Genomic DNA, 18,089 nt, shown 5'->3' with positions numbered 1-18,089 from the left:
CCTCTCAACCAATCATCTTGAGAGTGCTCGCGATAGAACTAGGCCCAGGAGAGCTTCCCACACACAGGGACCGAGGGTTGAAATCTGAGTAGAGCGAGGAAGTTAACAACCTTGGCCTAGGTCAGGCAGGGCATTTGATATAATCTAATCGCACATACAGGGCAGTTTCTGGTATGGTGTAAGAACTGTGATGGGATGAAAAGGACATCCATATAGAAGAAAAAAAACAATGACATCTACTCATATCATAAGACCAAAGTAAAATTCCATAAGTTAATACATGAAATACCATGACAATCAAATATCAAACTGTCAGAAACAGAAAGAGAAAAAGGAAAACTGTCTTGACATGTTTTGTGGTGGTGTCAGGTTGCTGATGATAGCTAGGTAGATGACACACGACAGACAATACAGAGATTATTAATAAAATGCAGGTGCTCATCTTGTGTATAGATATATTTAGTATGTGAATATATGTTAATATATTAATACTAAAACTATCTTCCATTCAGGTGTGGTGATGAGCGCCCTTAATCCCAGCACTTGTGCGGCTGAGGTAGGAGGGTCATCATGAGTGGAGTACGTAGCACAGGACTTACAACCCAGCTTAAACTGGACTCTTAGAGGAGTTTTGAAATTCTGGGTATCAACATGAAAATACTATGTACACTATAACACACTGAATCAATTAGGAATAAAAAATCTCACTAAGTAGTAGCTCAACACTGGGATATGTAAGTGAAGAGAAATGTAAACAAACCTAACAGAAAAATGTAAATATCTTCTTTAAAGTAGCATATCAATTGGCACATGTAACACAGTTTTAAGCTGAGAAGTCACTCTCAAAACTGTCATTGATGGCAGTGTTTTGACCAGAAGCTGTAACAGGAAAGGAGACTAAAGGGTAGAGGAACAGAAGTAGGATGGGATGGTCATATCACTCCAAACTGTGGACTATACGAGAAACAATGAAATGTGTGATTAATGTGGATATGAATGTGGATAGTTTGACAATACCATGATGTATATATTTCAAATATATTAAACCCCTATTACATTTTTAATCCTCTCCTTACTCCTATTAAGCCCTGTCTTCTTCCCAATTAATAGCCTACTTTAATTTTTCTAAATTATCTATTGATTTACACGTGTGTGCGTGTGTGTGTGTGTGTGTGCGTGTGTGTGTGTGTGTGTGTGTGTGTACTAGGGTCTCCTGACACTGCAAATGAACACCTATCCAGCTTTACGAGGGTGGCTGAAGACTTGATCCCAGGATGGCAGAGTTTTCAAGCAAGCACCTTTAACCACTGCACCATCCTTCCAGCCCCTTTACTTCAAACTTTCATATTTTTTAAAATTTATTCTTTGTGACATTTTGAGTTAAATTAAGATTGCCTGCATAAGCAAGGGTACTTTTGAGTGGATGATGGGCAGTTTACCAGTTGCCCTACCACTAATTAACATGCCTTCCACTTTTCCAGCATCTAAGAGTTACCATAACTATGCTGAAAGGGATATTATGAGCCTCTTCCTCATCCATGATAGACTGTCAATGGGCCCTCAGTTTGTGTAGGAAACCACAACTATTGTTAATTCATGTGTTTGACAACCATGTCCTATCAGGAAGAGAGCCCTCCACAGAATTCCTCCCTGCCCTCTGCCTCTTAAATTCTTTCTGCTCCTGTTCTGCCATGTTTTCTGAGCATCAGAGAGGTTAGTAACAGTGTCCTGTTTAGAATGCAGTATACAATAGTTACTTATTCTCAATTCTTCTGCCATCTGTATGTCTCTGATTTGACCTATATGGGCAGCAACTTAAACAAGGTATCTGTGGTAGTTTGAATGTTTGTCCCCCAATACATTTCGGGATTTTATTGAAACTTGTAACTTAGATCTCCAGGCTACCTGGGTGCCTGGGTGGAGGAGGTGTCACTGTGGACAGATCCTAGGGTAACAGCCCTAAGGTGTGCTGGGAAATTCTAGTCTAATGATATTCAAAATACTTGAGCTTTGCTTGGAGTTCCTAAAGTGTGCTTGCTGGTGCTGTTGATGGTGGCTTTTCTCTCTGCTTGGACCTGAAAAGGTGGGCCAACTTCTTGTACCATTTTGGAACATCCCCTTGATCTGTAAGATTCAATAAATCCCTTCCTTCTACGACTATGTCTGGTGTAAAGGTTCATCCTAACAACCTAAAACTGTCCACTACAGGATCAAAGGTAGTAGAAGTAGCAGTGATGGGATAAAATGACATCGTGTCCCACTTAATAAGATGCAGTGGGAAAGACAAAGTGTCGTTTCTGTGATACTCTTCTCAAGACACACAGCCTGAATTCATGAACAAGGAACACACAGACAGGAAATTCTGAGAATAACTCAAAAGTTGTCTTTAAAGGTGACGTGCAGTGAGAATAAAAGAGAAACACTTCTGTGTTCAAAGAAACAGGATACTGGTTATCTCTTATATATGGTCCTGGTTTGGATCATTGTGTAATTGCAGTGTTGATGACACAATTGACTCAAATTGAACAGGCTTAGGAGTGCAAAGTAGGAATGTGTCATGACTTGCCCATGGTGCAGCAGCTATGGTGCTGATTTTTGTATAGGAGAATGTCTTTTTTAAGAGAGTTCAGATGTGATGTCTCATTTTGTCTGTAACTCACTCTGGAATATGTGAAAGAAAATATATATTGTTTTACTATTCTTACAACCTTTCTTAAAGATTTTTTATGTTAAAATTCAAAAATGACAATTAAAATTTAAAATACTAAAATATTGAAAAGCTCTTTAAAAACCTTGGTGCGTGAACATGTGTGAATGAATGTATTTATACTTAACGGTTACATTTCCAGTTCCCATTTACCAAATGGCTTCTGTCTTGTTACAAAATTTGATGACAGCTTTAGATATAGCATGTAAAGTTCAAAAGATTTCAAGATGACAAAAAAATGTGTTTCTCTCAGAAACATTTATATTCAAATAGGATAAGCAGTGCCAGAGCTGTGGGGAATGAAATAGTGGTCACTTTCTAGCCTTTGCTCTTACAAGGTACAGGACAGTATCTGCTGCAGACCCAAGTTCTACAGGTGAGCCGTCCTATACTCTAGCCTTTGTGAAGGTTCAACTTGAATTCAGTCTTTGTCCAAGGAACCTGACAAAGCCTTGATCCTTACCTATTTTATACATAAGTTTAGCAGATATTTAGGAGACACACTAACCTTATTCAAAGAAATCTGAAGAAGTACCCTGTTTACATTGAGTGCTAACTCCAATAGTTAAGCTTTTGTTCTATTCCTGGTCATAGTTCCCCCAAGGACTTCTATTATTTTTTTTAAATAGTTTTTTCTTAATTTTTTATTTATTGATTTGAGAGTGACAGACACAGAGAGAAAGACAGATAGAGGGAGAGAGAGAGAGAGAGAATGGGCGCGCCAGGGCTTCCAGCCACTGCAAACAAACTCCAGACACGTGCGCCCCATTGTGCATCTGGCTAACGTGGGACCTGGGGAACCGAGCCTCGAACCGGGGTCCTTAGGCTTCACAGGCAAGCGCTTAACTGCTAAGCCATATCTCCAGCCAGGACTTCTAATTTTAATAGACATTTGTCTATTCTGTGTGCTTGAGTCACTATGCTGAATTTGCACTAGATTTTTTTTCTAGGATTGGTACTCTGAATATGTGTGTGTGTATACGTGTGTGTTTTCAATTTTTCTATACCTTATGAGGATCAAAATCTACTCTAGAGTAATATTTTTAATAATTGAGAGTCTATAAACAGTTAATATTTGTCCTAACTTTCAATTATTGGTTTAAGAATCCAAAAACAAACTGCTTCTACATTCTATGAAAATGTAGCTAGCACCTTTTTAAGACAATGGTAGTTTCCCCTGTGTCTCTAATGTACACATACATACATTCACATTCACATTCACGTTTACCTGTATTAATAAAAATTTGCTAAAACATTTTTTTTTTTTTTAATTTCAGCTAACACAGCTCGGAGGGAAGGATAACCATATGCAGGTAATTGAAACTTGATCCACACGTCTCGCCATGCACTACACTCAAGTCCATATGGATCATAGACCTCAATATAAAACCAGAAACTCAGCTACAACTGGAAGAAAATATAGGAAGAACTTTCAATGATATAGGAATGGCAAAAGACTTCCTGAACAAAACTCCAGTAGCTCACGATCTTAAACAGTCACTCAACCAATGGGATCACATGAAGCTGAAGAGTTACTTTGCAGACAAGCATACAATAAGCAAAGCCAATAGATTACCCACAGAATGGGAGAAAATATTTGCTGATTATCCAACTGAGAGAGGCCTAATTTCTACAATCTACAACGAACTCTAGAAACTTAAACAATAAAAATCCAAACAACCCACGCACAAAATGGGGCAAAGAGCTGAACAGGCAGTTCATAGACAGAGAGATACAAATGGAAAACACACAGTTAAGAAAATGTTCATCATCCCTAATGATCAGGGAAATGCAAATTAAAACAACTATGGGATTCCACTTTACTGCAGTAAGGATAGCAAACATCAAAAAATGCAAGGATGTGGAGAATTAGGAACACTCATCCATTGTTGGTGGGAACGTAAGATGGTTCAACTACTTTGGAAATAAAAATGGAGACTTCTGCAAAAGCTGACTATATAGATACCAACAGACTCAGTTATTCCCTTACTGGGCATGTACCCTAAAACTTTTAAACCTCAGTCCAGAGAGCTTTGCTCAACCATGTTTATAGCGGCTCAATTCATAATAGCTACGAGCTGGAATCAACCCAGATGTCAATCACTAGAAGAATGAATAACTAAAATGTGGTATCTCTACACAATGGAATTCTACACAGCAGTAAGAAAAAATGGCACAAGGAAATTTGAGGAAAAATGGTTGAGCCTGAAACAGATCATTTTCAGTGAACTTACCCAACCACAGAAAGAAAATCGCCACATAGTCTCACTCATCAACAATACCTAACCTGAATCTACCCAAGTTGTTGATATAACCAGCAAGCATCTCAAGGACTAAAAAGTAGGATGGGTGGGGAGGGAGGGGAAGGAGACAGAAATCTAGACCCAAATAGCAATGGTACCATAAAATTCTACATCTTAAAAAGCAGACCAAATGGTTGAACCTTCACCAGGCCCTTAGAGGGAACACCTGAGCCACAAGACACTGGAGAAGGTATGATGAAGACAGACCTTAATCTTCTACAGCCTCCCTCCCATTCTCTCTCTCTCTCTCTCTCTCTCTCTCTCTCTTTCCTCTCTAAATTTTTATATTAGTTATATTTTTCTTCCTTTTCTTAGTGGGCACTGACCTGTAACTCCCAATACCAGCATGTGGCTATCATCCACAATGAGCTTTTTATCAGGGAGACCTACAAGGTTTCCTGAAAGACAGGCAGATTTCTGTCAGAGTACTTGATGACCCACCAAGGTTAGTGGTAAGACACTACTCCTGAAGACACCATATGTGTTTAACACATAAAGTGAAATGCCATGGCTGGAAGCTGGAAGATAGTCAGTCTCCAAGACAGTCAGCGTGTCCAGTGCCCGAAGGTGCTACACGGGCAACTGGGTGAAAATGACCAATATCTGTCCAAGCAACTCATGGTCTAACCTACTTAGCAGCAAATAACCTGTTGCGATGCTCACACAAGTGCAATATTGGTGCACAGCCATGGTGGGAAACCAACTGCTCTTGATTTGGCAAACTGATCCCCTCATTGGAACAGGACTCAAAGCTGGAGCTGGGAAACCAGTGAGAACCATATCCAAACATGAGCCTGCACTCCATTATCAAACTACCACCAGTCATGGGCTACAAGAGGGCCTACACCTATTATATTCTCTATAAAAAAATAAGGATTAATATTCTACATCTTCCCTCCCTACCTCCCCCGCCTCTCTTCTCTCTAACTCTTGTATATTAGTTATCTTTTTCCTCATTTTCTTAGTGGAAACTGACCTGTAACTCCCAGTACCAGCATGGGGCTATCATCCACAATGAGCTTTTAATCAGGGAGTCCTACAAGGTTTCCTAAAAGATAGACAGATTTCTGTCCAAGTATTGATGACCAACCAAAGGTTAGTGGTAAGACCCTACTGCTGAAGACACCATCTGCAGTTGACAAGTTAAATGGAATGGAATGGCTGGAAGCTAGAAGAGAGTCAGTCACCAGACAGTCAGCATGTCTAGTACCAGAAGGTGCTACATTGGCGACTGGGGGAAAATGACCAATATCTGTCCAAGCAACTCATGGTCTAACCTACTTAGCAGCAAATAACCTGCTGTGATGCCCACACAAGTGCAATAGTGGCACACAGCCAGTGTGGGGAACCAACTGCTCTTAATTGGCTAACTGATCCCCTCAGTGGTATGGTACCCATAGCTGGAGCTTGGAAACAAGTCAGAACCATATCCAAACATCAGCCCACTCTCCAATATCAAGCTACCATCAATCATGGGCTACAAGAAGGCCTACGCCTATTAAATTCTCAATAAAAAACGTAAGGGCTATCTTATTTGTCTTGGTGCTAACTTACTCTCCGTTGGAGAATCTGCTTCTCTTTTTCAGATATATATAGATCCTAAGGAGAGAGGCCCCCCCCCATCATACTTCAAAAGGGCCACAGTTGAAACTAAGAAAAATTGGAGAAACAAGCAAGTGTGCTGTTTTCTTGATGAACCGGATACCAGCACAAGGGGGAAGGAGACCAACACAGAGAAAAATCAACTCCTACCAAATCAGAGAGCCAGAGCCTCAGAGGCCCCCAACACCTCAGCACTGAAGCAGACCAAAAATGAACCCAACATGGCTCAGGGAAATTTTGCGGAAGAGGGGGCAGTAAGAATGTTAGGGCCACATAAGGGTCATGATATGCAGAGACATTTATCTTACCCATAACTGTGGGCTAACTCTACAATGCACGACCCATATAACTCAACAAGGAGGGGCCAATGGGGAGGGGGTAGGTCATGGATGAGCCTAATAATGGTACCAAACTGACTGTATTTGCTGAATACACAACTAATTAATAATAAAATAAAATAAAATAAAAAATAAAAGTGCAAAAATAAGTGAGAACATATTTCTAGCCTATTTAAATTTATAGATGACTTACTAAACAAATTCTTCACTAGTTAAATCTCTAAAGAGTCTCTTATGAATTGAGGCTCAAATATTAAAATTAACCATTGTCCTCATTCTCCAATATTTTCCTATAATTAACTGTGAATAATAAACAAATGTATTTATATTATTCATCTGTCTGCTGTATACATTTTGGTATGTAAACATTAGTCTTTTAAAAGTGAAATTTATAGTCAAAGACTAATTTTAAAGAAAAGTAAACTTGAATATGAGATGGGTTAATTATGAAGATAAATGAGGATATGAAATTATAAAACATTATTTGTTGATATTTGCATGTCAAATTGTATCTCTGCATGCAACTATAAATAAACAAACAAATGCAATCATGTATTACCACATGCTGCCAATATATAACTCAAAGAATGTAAGTTTAAGTCAGGTGTCTGACAGGTGATCATTTGCATAAATGCTAATGTGAGAAGATTCAACAATTTTGATGATATTTCTATATTTTCTAAAATAGCAAAAATATAAAAAATAGAATTATGATTCATATCACAAAATATCTCTTAATAAGACAGTGTTAATAGAATTATAATAATTGGTACCTAAGCACACTGCAATTACTTCAGCATTTGTACAATATATGGCCCATTAAGAATGAAAACAGTTAACTATTTCTGATGGTCTTATAAATGCATTCAAAATATTACTTCCAAAAATATTCTTCCCTATATTCAAACTCAGTATATTTTAGTCACATATGTGAATTCTGACTATGAGGTAATCTATGTAAAATTATTTCTACTATACAAAGCTTTAAACATTAAAATATTTTAAATAATCACAATTTAAAACAAACAAAAAAAAGGATTATCCCATTTGTCTGGTGCTAACTTTACTTTCTGTTGGAGAATCTGCCTCTCTTTTACAGATAGACACAGATCCTAAGGAGAGAACCATCCCATTATATCTCAAAAGGGCCCCAGCTGAAACTAAGAACAATTGGGGAAACAAGCAAGGGTGCTGTTTTCTTGGTGAACTGGGTACCAATACAAGGGTGAGGGAGATCGACACAGAGAACAATCAACTCCTACCAAATCAAATATCCAGAGACCTAGAGGCTCAGAACACCTCAGCACTGAAGCACACCAAAAATGAGCCCAACATGGCTCAGGGAAATTTTGCAGAAGAGGGGCGGAAAGAATGTCAGAGCCACACGTTGGGCCATGATATGTAGAGACATTTCTCCTACCCATAACTGTGGGCTAACTCCATAATGCATGACTCATATTCCTCAACAAGTAGGGTCCAAGGGAAGGGGGTAGGACATGGATGAGCCCAACAATGGTACCAATTTGACTGTATTCACTGAGTACAAAACTAATTAATAAAAATAAATAAATAAATTATTAAAAAATTCAGTTAACAAAGTTATGTGAGTAGAATGATATTTCGGAGAATATGAATATTAAAGGATCATTTTTATCCCTTGTAAAAAGCAAAAAAAAAAAATTGCATTAATTTCCTACTTCTTTTGTAAATCACAAAAACATAGGACTAATCTGTAGATGATCTGTCTTCAACACTGAACATTCCCATTTGCCTACCTGGATCTGTTGTTGGCCCTTTATCTACCTTTGTCTCCCAGAACAATAGCATCTGCAGGGAATATATTCCTGGCTTCCTGGAATTTTGGGTTTTAGTATATAGTATATGCAGTGGAAGGCAGCAGCAGAAATAAGCAGGTTGCACATGTGGAAAACTGGAGGAAGAACTTCCCATCCTCCTCCTTGGTTGGCTGCTTGCTGGCAGTAATCCTATTGCTGAACAGAAATCTTACAGTTCCTATTACCTCTCTAGATCTGGTAAGTGTCTGACACTGTTGTCACTTTTTCTCCTTCTGCTTTAGAGGAAGTGCCAGATACTGGCTCCTGTCCAGAGATACCAATTATGACACCTATGTCACAATCAGCTCCACCCTGCTAGGATGAACTTCCAAACCAGACACAGATCATGGGAAGAAGTGATTTACTTTAAACTTACAGGTTAAGGGGAAGTTCCATTGATGGTGAAATAAGCTGCCCCCCTTTCATAGATCCAAGCAGCGAAATACAACCACATAGCCAGCACCAAGAGCAAGAGCAAAATCAGCAGCTAAGCAGCAGGGAACACAAGCAAAGATCAAGCATGCTGCATACCTGTATGCTGGAAATCAGATCTTCCTGCAAACACCCCTTTGGGATGGATGCTGGGACCTGATCCCCAATGACACCTCTTCCAGGCAGATAGCCAATAATCCAAGTTACAAGCTTTAATAAAACTCCTGAGTCTATATGGGGACATAAATTCAAACTACACAATCTGCTTTGTGTTTACCTTTGTCTATCCAGACCTTATACATTGGCCATTGGCTAAAAGCCCACCAGGTATACATTTTTGACATATTGACTATCTGATGATGACCTGATTTCTATGTCAATCAATCTTTATATAATCACCAATTCAATCATATGTATTACCCAGATAGGAATAGAAGGAGCGGAGGTGATTTCTTTTATTAGTACTAGCATACCAAATAAAACATCCCACTGGAGACAATTTACAGTGTGATATAAAATATTATGAATAGTATCTGTGGTGGTTTGAGTCAGATGTCCCCCATAGGCTCATGTGTTCTGAATGCTTGATCTCTAGCTGGTGGCAATTTGGGAGATGGAGGCCTTGCCAAAGGAAGTGTGTCACTGGGGCACAGACCTTGAAGTTTATTGGTCCCTAGTCATCTAGTGCTCAGTCAGCTCGTATTCTTGCTGTTACTTGCCACAAGAGGTAATATTCAATCACTTCTCTATCATCCTTTCACTGCCAATGTGAGACTTCCCCTTGAGTATAAAAATCAAAATTAACCCTTTCTTCCCATCAGCAGCTATTGGCCAGATTTTATTTTTCCTCAGCAATGCAAAAATAACTACAACAGTCTAAGAAATAACTAGCAATTAAGGTATTACTAGGTTAAAATGTAATACATGATATAGTTACATTGTTTAGGAATTATGAGACTTTGGTGAATCAAGGGCCTCTTGACAGCCTCACGAAATGAAGGCGTGGTAAGGAAGCCTTGCTGAAACAGAAAGCTTGAAATGAGAAGTTCTAGGAGAATGACAGTTCTGTCACCCTGCCTACACTCCCTGGGAAACATGCCCAACTCTACTGTCTGTGGACTTTGACAATAGGTTTCTCAACTGTGATCACTGCGTAAGGTCCTTGATGCATAGTCCTTCAAAGAGATTTCTGAGGCTTTTTTTCCCCTTTTGTCTGAGGACTTCAGACTGGCAGCTTGTGAGAGCTGATCTTTAGTTCTACACATTACTTTGTTATCATCAGTTTCTACTTCAGACTCCTAGGTGCACTGTGCAATTGGCTCTTTGAAGAGACATCAAATTGGGTGTCACCATGGAAAATTTAATAACAACTACTGTGCATTTGTCACCACATGTATAAGTCTTTTCTACAATGTATGCTGACCATTTTCAAAAAAAGGGAAGCCATTTTATCCATGTACTATTATATAGAAGTTGTGAACAAGAGTTCACTATTCCAATTTTATGATGGTTGTTTTCTTCTATGATGATGACTGGGAATAATTATGTAAAGTTCATAGCTATAGTTTGGATAAACATCCCCTAAAGATCCATGTTTTTAAAGTTTGATCTGAAGCGTGTGGTACTATTGGGAGGTAACCGAGCATACAGGAGATGGGATTTAGGAGAAAGAATTTAGACCACTGTAGACATACCCCTGGAGGAGGAATAGGGTCCCTCATTCCTCTTCCTCTTCACTTATGGTGGCCCAGCCTCCACAAAGGGAACAACTCCTTCTGGTATAATATACCATGCCATGCTACCTCAATACACACCCAAAAGAATAAGGCCAACTGACTATGGGCTGGAGCTCCAATACTGCGAGCAAAAATCATTTTGATTACGTAAAAGAAAGGTGACTAACACACTAGCCATGTGTGAAAATAAATGTTCAGTTTTTCGATTTTTATTTTTTTTCAATCTATTTATTTATTTTTTCTTCTGTTTGGCCAGACAGGTTAATCACTTCATGTGTTGTTAATGTGAGAAGGCCATACATACCATTATGTTAGATCTATGCCATACCACTGTGTAGGAAGACAGATTATGGGCAAATAACTAAATAGAAAATAAATCAAGTGATTGATAGACAGAAAAGTAAATTAAAAATAGACAATGTTAAGACATCTTTTAAACAGAATAGTATAGAGTCTTTTAGAGTTTCTCTCACAGAACAACTCTTAGGCTGCTATGGAAAGCCTGGTGAACTTCACATATGACTAGTGGTTACCTACAAGTTGCTGGGTCAAGCTTATAGTTTTGAGGGGAATTTTTGTCACAGCAATAAAGCGTGACATGAGCAAGACAACATGTCACATTAGTTGGGAAGTAGGGGCATCAGGTAGCTGACTTATTCCCAGGAGTACTAGACTGAAACACATCAAGGCTCGTCTACAGTGACACACCTCCTCCAGCAAGGTTCTGGCTTCCGAAACCTCTACCAGCTGTGGATTGAATATGAGGTTTAACGACAAACACACAATGCTGCGGAGAACATTACACATTCAAACCACCACTGTTATACAAAAAATACTGGTACATTCACATGAAAATATTTCTTTTTAATATATTTTTATTGAAAAATGAAATATTTGCTGGAAAATTTTTGTATTACCACAATTTATAGTAGTAATATGTCCATATATGTATTGCAATTGCTACTCAGGAAATGCTAGTAATGACCTTTTAAGTACTCACTAACATTAAAAAGGAAGGTATTTGAAATTGGCATAAAGTAGAAATGATATTATCAGGTAACTTATATTATTTTAATAAAGCTAATTTTCATGAAAGAATTTATCAAATGATGAATAAGAAAATCGTAGTTACATATATATTTCTGTCTTTGAAGAGATACATTCCTAATACGTTTGTCATCATTGATGATACATTTCATGCAAGATAAAAACAATTTCCCCAGTGAATATTGAATTAATTAAGCTTATCAAAATACCTCTTTTAAAGTTGATTTATTTATATTTTTACATAAAGTATATTAATTGATTTTATAGTTTCTCATTTCATTATTTTAACTGCATTCATGCACTTTAACCACAAGCTCAGATTAATATTTCATGACTAAGATATCTTTGTTCTGGTGGAACTTCAAGGACAAAGACTGATAATGTGTTAGATCTATAGATAGGCTTTCACAAAGAGACTAGGGAAGGAAGGAATGAAGTATTCAGTTATCTAATCATTGTGACATTCTTCATTTGCTTAAGCCAAATCAGTCCTGATTCTTTTTCTAATCCTCATAAAATTGTCTTCCTCAGAAGTTTCCATATGATGAACTGGACATTGTTTTATTTTCTTGAATCTATTTCATGAGAGCTGGCATTTAATTTCTTCAAGTTTTATGATCTATTGTATTTAGATAACTTTTTATTTAAATTACCATATCCATTACCTTCTCACTACTGTGACCATATACCCAATCAGAAGCAACTTAGAAAAGAAAACAATACTTTGGCTTATAATTCCTGAAGGCAGAGTCCATGATGTTAGGGAAAACATGATAGGAGCAGAAGCTGATGTTGCATGGTACCATGGGAAGCAAGGAGAGAGAAAGAGAGAGAGAGAGAAAGAAAGAGAGAGAGAGAGAAAGAGAGAGAGAGAGAGAGAGAGAGAGAGAGAGAGAGAGAGAGAGAGACAGAGAGAGAGAGAGAGAGAGAGAGAGACAGAGAGAGAGAGAGAGAGAGAGAGAGAGAGAGAGAGAGAGAGAGAGAGACAGTCAACAGGGCAGGGTTACAAAGCATGAAAGCACCCAGTGACACACTTTGGACAGTAGGTCTCTAGCTTCTAAAACTTTCACACCCTTGACGAACAGTGCCACCAGCTGGGGATCAAGTGTTCAAACATAGGAGCCTATGGAGGATAATTCACATTCAAGGCACAGCCTTCTGCCCCTTAACCCCTGATGGATTCATGGCCACTTCATGATGAAACTGCATTCAGTTTAATTTACAGTTCTCAACAGTCTTTAATAGTCACAGTACTGTTCAAAAGTCCAAAAGTCCAAGTCTCATCTGAGACTCAAGGCAGTTACTTAGCTTTGAACCCTGGAAATTCAAAGCACATGTTACGCACTTCCAACATGCAATGACTCAAAAGAAACATTCCTGTAGGGCACAGCAAGGAAAGATTGGACTGTAGCAAAAGCAAAATTAAGCAAAGAAAAGACTACACCTCCAAACCATGCATCTGGGACTGGTGAAAAAATCATCCAGACTCCAAATGACTTAGGTAAGTCTACCCCTTCAACTGTGCTGCCTGTATGTAGAATAACCTATGGTTCTGGTATGTTTAGCATACTGAGGCTTCCACTGCCACTTACAGTTTACCTTTCACGTATCAGTCTCTCAGGGCTTCTGTTTAGGGATTCCAAACCCACCTCACATTGCTTATCTTCATTGGCTCTCTAAAACTGTGGTGACAAAATCCATGGCCCTCACCATGATGCATTTTTTTTTTTTCATGCTCTCAAAATCAAATGCCATATGGGTAATGCTGCTGAGTTTTCTTCTTATAGCAGCATGAAGCCCCATGGGAAACAACTGTAGCAGCCTCAGTATGCTGACCTTAGAAAACAGGAACTCTTATATTTTCCTATTATACTTTTGTCTTTCAAAATATTTCACATTCATATTATCCTGAGCCTCACATGTGTTGGGTCTTTGCTTCAGGGTATCGGCATTATTGCCCTAGTACAGAAAACTTGTCTTTCTTTGATGGTTGTAATCTCTTAAACAATTTACAACAGAAATGATTTCAATTTCTGTGCCCAAGACTAAATTTGTTCATATCTTTTTCCATGCCAAAATTTATATTCTTCACATCTTTCTGCTCTGCATTTTGCACTCTTTGCTTATAGAACCTGAACCAGGAAAGACAAGAGAAATGATACCAACAGTATAATACTATTTTGCCTTGTAACTTTCTCTACCAAGCACATTAGTCTATTACCTTTAAATTCAGTTTTTCCCAAGTTCTCAGGAAATAGGTAGAATGCTGTGGTTTCTTTGCTAGAACAGCCCAAGAACTGTTTCTAGCCCAGTTTGTGACAGAGGTCCTCCACTCCTCTTGACCTTCATGAGCCAAGCCTCTACTGCCCATATTTTTCTCAGCCATCTAGTTTTCCAAACTCCCACCAGAATGGCCCACTAAGCTCTGCTTATACCATTGTAAATCTCCACTAATCAAAATTTTCAAGGATTCCCACCCATTTCCTTCCCATGAATCAGTTCCAAAAGACTAAGAATCACATGGTCAGATTTTTCCCACTAACTACCCCTTTCCTGGTACCAATTTTGTGTATCAGTTAATTTCTTATTGTAGAGACAAATTATTCAGCCATAAGCAACTTATGGAAGGAAAAGGGTTTAATTTGGCTTACAGTTACCATGGGTAGATTTCAACATGCCAGTGAAAATAAGGCAGGAGCAAGAAGCTGGTGTTGTATTGTCACATCACCACAGAAGAAGTAGAGAGAGAAAAGAGCATGTGGGGCTATAAACTTCAAAGGTGCCTCCAGTGAAAAACTTGCTCCAGCAAGACTTAATCTCCTAAAGGAACATAGAACCTTCTAGAAAAGTGTTGCCAGTTGAGGATTAGTGTTCAAACACATGAACCTATGGGAAGTATTTCATACTTAAACTACCTCACTAGTTTAACTGACTCTGAAAGCCCTTGGTTTAAGTACAAAACCCCATCACACACACACACACACACACACACACAAACAGGTAGAGAATGATTAAGAAAAATTCCCAGTGTTGACATTTGGCTACAGTATGTATGCACATACAAGTGCACACAAACCTGCATACACCCATTCACCCACACACTCATTCACACACACGTGCATATCCTATACACACAAACACATACAAAAATGAGAAGGACAAAATTGATGGTGATAAAACATTTGAGGATCGGGCTGGAGAGATGGCATAGCGGTTAAGTGCTTGCCTGTGAAGCCTAAGGACCCCGGTTCGAGGTTCGCTTCCCCAGGTCCCACGTTAGCCAGATGCACAAGGGGGCGCACGTGTCTAGAGTTCGTTTGCAGAGGCTGGAAGCCCTGGCGCGCCCATTCTCTCTCTCTCCCTCTATCTATCTTTCTCTCTGTGTCTGTCGCTCTCAAATAAATAAATAAAAAATTAAAAAAAAACATTTGAGGATCTATTACTTTATATAGATTTTTAGAGAACTCTGACATATATATGTGTGTAAATGTATATGTATATATACATATATGTATATATATGGAGATAAATGGTTAAAATTGTTTTGTACTTTTACTTTTACTGTACTACTATGCAAATTTTATTAGTGAAGTATCTAACTTATAGCTCAGGAATATGCTTAGCATATTCAATAATAATTTTTGTAAACAAATTATAATGTGTTTAAATTATTTTAAATTTTTCAATAAGTGTTCTTACAGTTTGAGGGAACAGATCCTTTCTTGCTATATTTTATATATTCTATCTGTATATACATAATTGTGAGCAATTAATGCATTTTATTGGTGTAAAAAAGGAAACTTAATTATCTTGGATAATACATAAGCATTGTTTTACAAAATTGTGAGGTAAACTGTCATTATTCTACATTTATGATTCATTTAAAATTAACCACACTCTAGAATACTCAGTATCTGAAAAATCTTAATGCAATATTCTGTGCTCTAAAAATTGAAGACCTTACCATGATATGAAATTTTTCTCCATGCCAAATACATCTGAGTTTTTCTAAAGAGCATTGGCAATAACTATATTCATGAGAAAAATTTGAGTTGGTACAAGTCATAAGCATATCTTTCTTGTTGCTTTATAACAAGCAAGTTGCTAGGAAGTTTTAGCATATATCTCAAGTTGCCTTGTAGGGATTTATGTATGTCATTAATTTAGAATAGAGATATAACAAGAAAATGTCATTCTACATTGCTAAGACATTATTTTAATGTAAAGAAGAAAACTGATATTTTCAATTGATAAAGAAGAGATTATTAATGCTCCTAATATTTCACAGTGTAAAAATTGCTGGGCCATGTATAAGAATTTGATCCTCACAACTTCAGGGGTGAAAAGGAGTTATTCTATTATGTGGATGCAACCATTGGGTGGACTGTGGGGCAGCAACCATCAATTGACTACAAGACATGACTTGGAATGTAGAATCCTAAATATCCATTTCTGATCAGATCAGGTATCCCTCCATAAACATATGTGTTCTGAGTGCTTGACCTCCAGCTGATGACAATTTTGGAATTTGTCCTTACTAGAGGAGATGTGTTTTTGGGGTACGGTTTATGATTGTTATAGCCAGCTTTCCTCTGCTTATGTTTGGTACATTTTTCTTCTGCTGTTGTCCACCTTATAGAGGTGATACCCACCCTCTGCTTATGCCACATTTATCCCTGCTATCATGGAGTTTCCACTAGAATCTTTAAGATAAAATAAATCCTTTCCTCCCACAAGCTGCTTTTGGTTGGGAGCTTTGTGCCAGCAAGAAAATAACTACAACAGCATTGAATTAACCAGTTAAGTCCCTAAAACCAGTTCCCCCTTCTCTTTTCCCCCCTCCCTCCCTTCCTTTCTCCCTCTCTCCCTTCCTTTCTGACTTCCTTCCTCCTTTTCTTCCTTTCTTCCTCCTTCTAACTTCCTCCTTCTGTTTCTCCTCTCCTCTTTCTCTCCCACTTTTCTCCTCCCACCCTCCATATTATGTCTCTCTTTCTCTCCCTCTCTTTTCTTTCTTTTGGTGTCTGTGTGTGTGTGTGTGTGTGTGCGTGTGCATGCATGTGTGTATAATCACATATATAATTAGCAAAATGTACATATAGAGGTCAAAGGACAACTTTTGGTACATGTTGGGAAAGTGTGCAATATATATATATACATGTATGTATGAATGTGCATATATATATGTTGTGCAGGCACATATGTAACTAACCCAGTACATATTTAAAGGTCAGAATACAACTTTGGGTCCTTTTCCCTTTCTTGAGGTAAGCTCTCGTGTTCACCCTAGTTCTATTGGCCAGACAAGCTGCTCAGGGCAATCTTCTGGGCATTTCTCCTCTCTCTGCTTCCTTTTCAGCACAGGTGTGATGGGATTACAGAAGCCTGCCACAGCGTCATGCTTTTACTCTGCGTCAGGGGTTCTGAACTCAGATAATCATTTGTGTGCAGCAAGGGCTTTATACACTGAGCTAGGCCCACAGCCCCCAAGCCAGTGCTTTGTTTACAAGTAAACTACTAGTGTGCTGTTACTCAGTATATGAATAAACACAGTCCACAATCACTTTCTGCAGCTTAGAATTGGTGACAAGAAAAGATCAACAAAGAAATAACCCCAAAGCTCTTAGAGTAGAACTTTATCCATGCTTGAAGACAACATTTGCCTGTTCATTGTTTTTGTATTTTCTACTTTGCCAGTGGATAATTAGGAAGATCTCAACCTATGGGATATCTAAAAGCTTATTTTTCTAGCATACAGCAAGGCTGAATGCATTCCTGTTTTGAAAAGGGCTTCTTCGAAACATTTCTAATGCTTTTGTTGTTAAGAGAAAAGCAGATGAGATAAAACATGGCATGTTGAGCCTCTAGATCTGGACACACACACAAATCAGAGGCCTTGAGTATTAGTTCACAGCAACTGGAGACACATTTAGCAACATGTAAAGACACTCTCCTCTTCAGATCTCCAGTGCTGAAGCTGTAGGCACAAGGAAGATGCAGAGTGTGGCTTTCATCCTGCCAGAGGTAGCTTAACTATTTCTGTTTTATCCTGCGCCACCCAACAAGGCCTGACAAACAGCACCACTGTACAA

General features: G+C 38.3%; 1 protein-coding gene across 3 annotated transcripts in view; it reads right to left on the bottom strand.

The window, feature by feature from the left end:
• Naaladl2 (N-acetylated alpha-linked acidic dipeptidase like 2) overlaps nt 1-18,089 on the bottom strand; it is a 1,016,062-nt gene that overhangs the window by 389,541 nt on the left and 608,432 nt on the right. The window lies entirely within an intron of this gene.

This window comes from Jaculus jaculus, chromosome 11 (genome assembly GCF_020740685.1).
Source record: "Jaculus jaculus isolate mJacJac1 chromosome 11, mJacJac1.mat.Y.cur, whole genome shotgun sequence".
Lineage (NCBI taxonomy): Eukaryota > Metazoa > Chordata > Mammalia > Rodentia > Dipodidae > Jaculus > Jaculus jaculus.
The sequence above is the reverse complement of the archived record's forward strand: the minus strand, read 5'-3'. Positions and strand labels throughout refer to the sequence as shown.